Consider the following 7,175-nt stretch of genomic DNA (forward strand, 5'->3'; position numbering starts at 1 on the left):
TCGTTTTGATTTTGTGAAATTATAACTCTGCTTTGTAACACACGCCAAAACAGTCTCGTTTCTGTGTCTCTCACGTCTCATATATGTAGTGAGAATGCAGCACCAAATTCATTTTCTGTCTTTCCTCTTTTCAGTAAAAGTCATGACATTGGTTTGTGCTATGTTCATTTATCTTTATGTTTCATTTGCTGTGGCGTTTTGTAACGCATGTCTAAATCAATCTCAAATCAAATCAATCTTTATTTGAATGGCACTTTTCATACAAAAGTGCCAAAAGTGCCAAATCTAAAAGCAAATAAGACAATAATAAATTAAAAAATAAACACAACTATTTGAGATTCAAATACCCCGTTATAAACAAACCCTTTATCACTGAACATTTAGAAAAACAAAGATTTAAATATAGAAGACTACATTCGTCATGACTTAAATCCATAGGCGGAAATCAGGGGGACAGGGGTAAAGCTGTCCCCCCCAGAATAATTTGAGACACAATTAATAATTTTTGAACAATGCAGCAGCATTTATTTAAAGCACAATGTAAGCGGTGCTCATTATAATCGCGCAATAATGTGCTATTTACATCTTTAAAGATTTAGTCTCCCCCCTCCCATTCCCAAATGGTTGAGTCCACCCCACACTCTTTCCAACGGGCGGAGCTAGCAGCTGCAGCAGCGTGTGGACGGGGCCTGCTACTCACACCGTGCTTCGCGGGGTAAGAGGTCTATACCACACAGACATAGTTACTTAAGTTACAACAACACACATCCCATTAACAAAAAGCGCCAGGTCCAGGCTGTCTGCAACATTTATCCTGCATTGTTCAAAAGCCTACTCAATTACGAGTGCTGTTAAGCTAAGTTAAAAGCTACAGATAGTGATAGTCATAGACAGAGAGGAGAGGAGAGGGAGAGGGCAGGACAAGAGCAGTAATAATTATTTTTGTCATTCTAAAAGACTGTCTGGATATAAATGTCAGAATCAGATATAACTGACATTTTAGATTTATTTACAGGAAGGTTTTATCCAGTTATCCAGAGTTAACTGTCTTAACTCTCTATCTGTAAAACTGTTTTACAGATAGAGTTAGAATACATACAGTTTTGTGGCATAGTTGTCAGATGTTTGTTGACAACACAATAAATATATATTTTTGAGAAATTGTTTTATGTTGGATTATTCTTGACGGTATTTCCTTTAGTTTTGGGATTGTTTGGATCTTTTACCTCTTGTAAAGATATTCAATAGACTGTGGTGGAAGTTAGAAGAGTAAACAAAGGTATTATGTCAGATGTGTTCACATAAAGTGTATTATTGCCACCTTCCACCTAATACCATTGTTTTGTATTGCTGGGTGAATAAACAAGAACTTGTATACAGGTAGGGTAAGGACTAATACAGTATAATGCAATTATTGTAATTATCATTACTTTTGATAACATTTTTTAAAACATTTGATTTGAACATGCTGACAGTGCACGAGTGCAACACTGCGAGAGAGAGAGAGAGAGAGAGAGAGAGAGAGAAATAGCATAAACTGATATCTTTCATCTGGATAAAGGCAGTTATCTGATTATGAGCAATCTGATAAACAAACTTAGATGTTTGCCTGATAATTAGTTTATTCATTGCATGTGTACATGGTAATTTGATTTCCACCATTTTGTTTTAAGTCTAGACATATGCAGGTGGACTCAGCCAGTGCTAAGAAAGGTCTTCTGTCTTCCTGTTGGAGAGACAGAGAGACTAAAGCATCAAATTGCGGTAAAAGATGACAGGTTACAACTTTTATTCTTTGTCCCCCCCCCTGGAATTATTCTCTAAAATGTTACTGTTTATTGTCCCCCCCAACTATGAAATGGGATTTTCGCCCCTGTTTAAATCATTTATTACCTTAAATCAAATGATTACACGTACTGGTGTATAAGAGTGATTATTCTTCAGGAATATGCTTAGTGCTACAGTGTAGTGTCATAATACCCACAGCCATGTATTACTCAGACTGTCCACAAGAGCGAGACAAAACTCACCATGCAGCAGTGCTGATTTCTGTCAAAGACACTAGTTGTGTTGTCATTTGAAGATGCTGGCAGGTCTCAGCTGGACTTATAAATGACATGATACAGAGGTGCATTCACATGAAAACACACACAGGCTGTTTTTGTATCTCTCCTACTTTCCACGTACACACAAACACACACAGAGTCACTGTAAATGTGTGCACACTCTGTCTTTGAGTCCGAGCTGCGTGTTTGAGTCTGCATTTGTGTACCTTGTGGGTTTAAAGGAATCCACATCTGGGAGGGATGACACTGAGACATCCAGGCTTACCATTGGCTACCTCATGAGTAATCTGGCACTGTGTGCGCCCTGATTGGCTGGGGACCTTGTGGCAGACAGCCCAAATCTGTGACGCTGTTGCTGGGATGGAGTCACAGCATGCTGCTGCCAGTCTAAGTGCCAAGGGACCCGCAACAGGCAAGCCGGGCACCGTGCCCAGCAGACTGCCTGAGAGCGTCTCCCTGTCTAACACCCTCATGCCCTCCCATATTCTTATGCCAAGGCCCCCTCCCTCTGGGTCCTTGCTTGACCCCTTCGGTGTGTCAATATAAACCAGGGACAAGCAACAACCCAACAGCTTCTCTCTCTACAACCACTGTAGAGGCACCACTGAGCAAGGTACTCAACCACAAACCGCCAGTGGCCAACTGTAAGAGGCTGAAACTGTACTGAGCGGCTCCCAGCGGTGATCGTGTCGAAGTGAACTTGAAGTAGTGCACTGCAGAAGAAAGCATACATGCTCAGTCAGCTTTACTCAGGAAATAGAGATTTATCTTATCGCGAAGACAGATTACTCTTATCTTAAAGGCATTAAGAGAGAAACTTACTGTTGTGCATGCAGTCCTTTCTGGAGGACTTGCTTTTACGGCACATCGGTTTAAAATCAAGGCAAATATGGAACGGGAAAAAGATAAACAACAACATCTTTATCATCACTTAATGAATGTTTTCATTCTCATGATCATGAAAGCTTAATTACTGTAATTAGTGTCATGATAAGCATCATCCCAGTGCCATCATGAAAGCACACACGCTCATTCACAGTCATTTTCTTAAATAGTCTGAGAAATGTAAGTCAGTGCTTTCCCTGCCCTTCTTAAAGTTACATTTACTTCCATGTTAAAGGGGCCATATGTGTAGTTTTGGAGTAGACGTTCAAAATCAGAATGTGAATCAGAAGGTAATAATACAAACTCAGGAATATTCATTTTTTTTCTATAACTGAATAAACAAGCTGTTCTCAGAGGACAATAAAGTCCCCAGAACACCTTTTGAAGCTAGAAAGGTGGCAGGGTCCGCCACACATAAACATAGTGAAACAGTATGAAATTTTGTTGTCCTATAAGGTCAGTTTGTTAATTCAGTTTATTCGGTCATGAAAATGTTATTTTTTAAAAGTTATTATTTATTATTATCGAGAGGCCAATCCCACAGTCTAACCATACAACCCATGTTACACCGCAATGTGAATACTTCAGCTATGCGAGTACACTGATGCTCTATTTATACTTGATAAGCTTCCAATCAAACGAATGTGAACACATGTCAAGAGGTCCTACAACCCACAAAATCAGCAAAGGAGAAGTGAGTGGTCCGGAACACGGGCAAATTGAGAACATTATATGCCAACGTGACCTCAATTAAAGATGCTTTAATGAGAAGGTAAAGCGAAAAGTTTAATAATTATTTAATGGTAAGACAAGTATATGTTCTAAATATGTATGTAGAGTATGAGCAGCTCTTACCTGGTGTGTCTCAACAGAGAAAAAGTGAGTCCAGGCAAGACAGAATTCCACCACAACGTTTTAGTTCATGCAATCAGTGCAGAGGACAGAACCTCGTCCTTCATACATCATGATCGATATCTTAGATAAAGAGACAAACATGCAAACAGTCACTTTTCAATCAGTGATCCCCAACAACACAAGCAGAAAATTGCACCTGTAGTTCAACAGATAATATTGTTGTTACCAAAGACAAAACATGACAATGCATGTGCATTTTAGTTACAAACACATCCAGCAGGTGGCAACATTCTATTAACCATACTGACCTATAATGTAACGTCACCAGTGGCTTATTTTTCTTTTTTCATGTCTTCACATGTCACAGAAATCACAGGTGTAAACAGTATAAACAGTATAAACAGACGGCTGGAATTCCATTTAGCTGCTTGTTTTTTGTTTTTTTAGGGTGTTACGGTCCTGGTATAGAGCACACTGACCGTTGCTGGCTTAATGTGTCGATCATGATAAATCGTATGAATGAGACCTGTGCTTTTACAGATATGAAAAGCTAAACTGTTCGCAGTGAAAAAAAAAGGCGAACTACAGCAGCAAAGTTGGTTTGAAGTTTGATTCTCTGCCAACATTCACTTCAAATCCAGTCTTCACGGTCAGTTTCACCCAGCGCTGACACACGTGTGCCAAAGATGAAAGTAGGTTAGATCAAAAGAAATACAAATTTAAATAAAAGCTTTAAAGTCTGGCCAGTGAATTGAGCAAATGTACTGACATCTCTCTGCTGTACTGCTTTGAAAACAGAAAGACATATACTGTATCTGACTACTCCCGTCTGTGAGGAAACAGTGTAGAGGTGTTGTTTATTTGAATTTTCACTGTCCTCTAGATGGTGGTACAAGCACCCACAATAACTCTCTCCAGGAAGCCCCCTCAGAGCATTGCTCAGCAGCCACTTTAAAGAGACGATAATGTGCCCATTTTTTATTTGCACTTTAAAGGAAGACTGTCTTGTAAGTTGTAATGTAAAATGTAATCCATGTCTTGCATGCTGTGTGATAGACAGCTGTGAGTTACTATGAATATGTTTTGACCACAATACACGTCCTTAGATGCAGCCAAGAACACAGCAGGCAAACGTAATTTACTGAAGCCTGTACAATACTACATCGACAACACAACTGAAAATGTTTGTGAAGAAAGTATCACTTAGATCGCCACTGTCGTTTGTGGGTGGGTGCATCAAGCAAATGTGTGAGAGCACTTGTGAAAAAGAACACCAGAGTTGTGATGTCCCCTTGCTAAGGATTAACAGCAACTTCCTGCCTCAGCTCTTCTTGAGAACACATCACAGAAAATCTCAACCGTTATTTTTGCAGCTTCACTTTGAGGAAACCCGTTCTCAAAGTGCAGCCTCGCGACCATCGAGGCATCTTGTTTTCAGAGAACATTTGTCACACAGACAAACCAAATCACTAGAATAAATGTTGGCTGTGTACATTTCTGCATACCGTGGACGTGTTTGGCCTTTCAGCGCTCAGCATTTCATTTTAATTTTCAGTTTCATGCGTTAGGCCTGGATGGGGCACAAAAACCAAAGCCAATGTTAAGTTACAGCTTTTAGATTTGGTGAGGACCGGTATAACATAGCCATTGTTATAATTGTATTAGATATAATTTGTATTAGTAACATCTGGGCTTGTCCTACTGTGACAAGCCCAGATGTTGGCAAAAAATAAAGTAAAACCTAAAAAAGTAAGAAAGCTAATGTCCCTAATGTGAGCTGCTGTCGTGCTTCTAGTTGGAAATATAATAAAGAGACCCAAATGAGATGTGGTCAGTACTTGCAAAATCAAATCAGTGTGACTTGAATGGACTGTGTCATTACGTGACACTTTGGTTGCTGACATGTGGGTTGTAAAATATCATTTTGACGCCTTAAATTTTAAATTTACATAATTTCAATGAGGCAATAACAGCTGTGTATCAGAAATTGGTTCCATAAAGTCAAGCAAATCATCATGGATGAGTTAAATTGAACAGTTTTACCATCACCTTTAGTGTGCTCATGAGCTGTACAGTCGAAAAAAAAAATAATACACTGTGACATATTTTAGGGTATATTTTCTCTTTAAAATCCCAATTAAGACTTAGTGGTCGCAGTTGTCCCGCCAATATTTTGACCTTTCATCAGCAATAAAAAACAAAGCTCAAGGTTCGTTTATTTGTCCTTCTGCAACACAGGGTCTTCAACGAAATGCAAATGCTGTTGTTTTTCAGTGTGTTTGGGACTCAGACTAACCTGACGCTGTGTAGATGGATACCAGTGATGTCCTGCTGATTCCTGTTTGTCATGCGTCCCGTCAGGATGCTTTCTACTTGCTCCTCGGTTAAAGGATGAGAGAATCTGTGCAGGACTTTAACTTTCCTTCAGGAGTTCTGTATAATATCATTGCTAGGACGAAACCAAAATATTCCAGCGTGGAAATATTTAGCTTCATTTCAATTTGTTCTTAAAACACATTACCAGGGATGTGCACGCCGAAAATGCACATGAACAGAACGTTAAGCGTTTCCAGTGGCATATGTGGCACAGGATTTTCCCATGACACACACACACACACACACACACACACACACACACAGATTGGTTTCTTTTTCCCTCCGTTCCAAGAAACTCACAGGTGGTTGTCACCTATTTTCACCTCATATCCACATTTTCTGTCACTGCCACAATGCGTAATGCTTTTGTCAAGACATAAATCCATAGGGTCAACTGTCGCTTTCACGTGAGTTAAATGCATGCACACTAATGCAAATGCAGACTTTGTCTTTACAGCAGATTAGCTATGGCTGGATACAGTGCAATGTGCCCGCATGGGGGTTTGACCTATAGGAGGGGCCTGACGTGCCTCAGCTGAACACAGGTATGATAGATGTCATTGCAGCCTGCACATAAGGTTTCTCTTGTTTACAGCCAACACGGGCGCGGCTTTATCCCCACTTTATATGCGCGCGCTGAGTTCACTCAAGTTAAATAAGCACACACACACACACACACACACACGGCCTACTTTTCCCAATTCTATCGCTCATATGCAGGGAGAGAGGGGGGGGAGAGAGGGAGAGAGAGAGAGAGAGAGAGAGAGTTTCTCTGTGCGGGCTGCTGCTGTTGCTGTGCCAATGCGCAAACAGCGCACGCCGTGGGATAGGTCTCCCCAAATTGAGGCTGCGCTCGGAGCGATCATGCGATTGAATGACGAGCGCGTCATGCTTGTCTTCCTCCTCTGCTGCGCCGTGCGATCAGTGGCTCTGTGTTCCGCAATCCCCTGGGATACTGTACCGCCCTCGATGGCTCTGCTATCGGCGTTTCGC

At 40.7% G+C, this 7,175-nt stretch overlaps 1 long non-coding RNA gene across 1 annotated transcript; it reads right to left on the minus strand.

Annotated features, from left to right (window-relative positions):
• Window positions 1–1,558: 1,558 nt before the first annotated feature.
• Window positions 1,559–6,817, minus strand: LOC115576159 (uncharacterized). Its single transcript, XR_003982782.1, has 4 exons — window positions 6,103–6,817; window positions 3,807–3,926; window positions 2,889–2,920; window positions 1,559–2,779 (listed from the first exon to the last, which is right to left on the minus strand). It is a non-coding gene; the product is annotated as an uncharacterized LOC115576159 (long non-coding RNA).
• Between the last annotated feature and the right edge of the window lie 358 nt (window positions 6,818–7,175).

The sequence above is a fragment of the Sparus aurata genome, chromosome 23 (genome assembly GCF_900880675.1).
Source record: "Sparus aurata chromosome 23, fSpaAur1.1, whole genome shotgun sequence".
In the NCBI taxonomy this organism is placed as follows: Eukaryota; Metazoa; Chordata; class Actinopteri; order Spariformes; family Sparidae; genus Sparus; species Sparus aurata.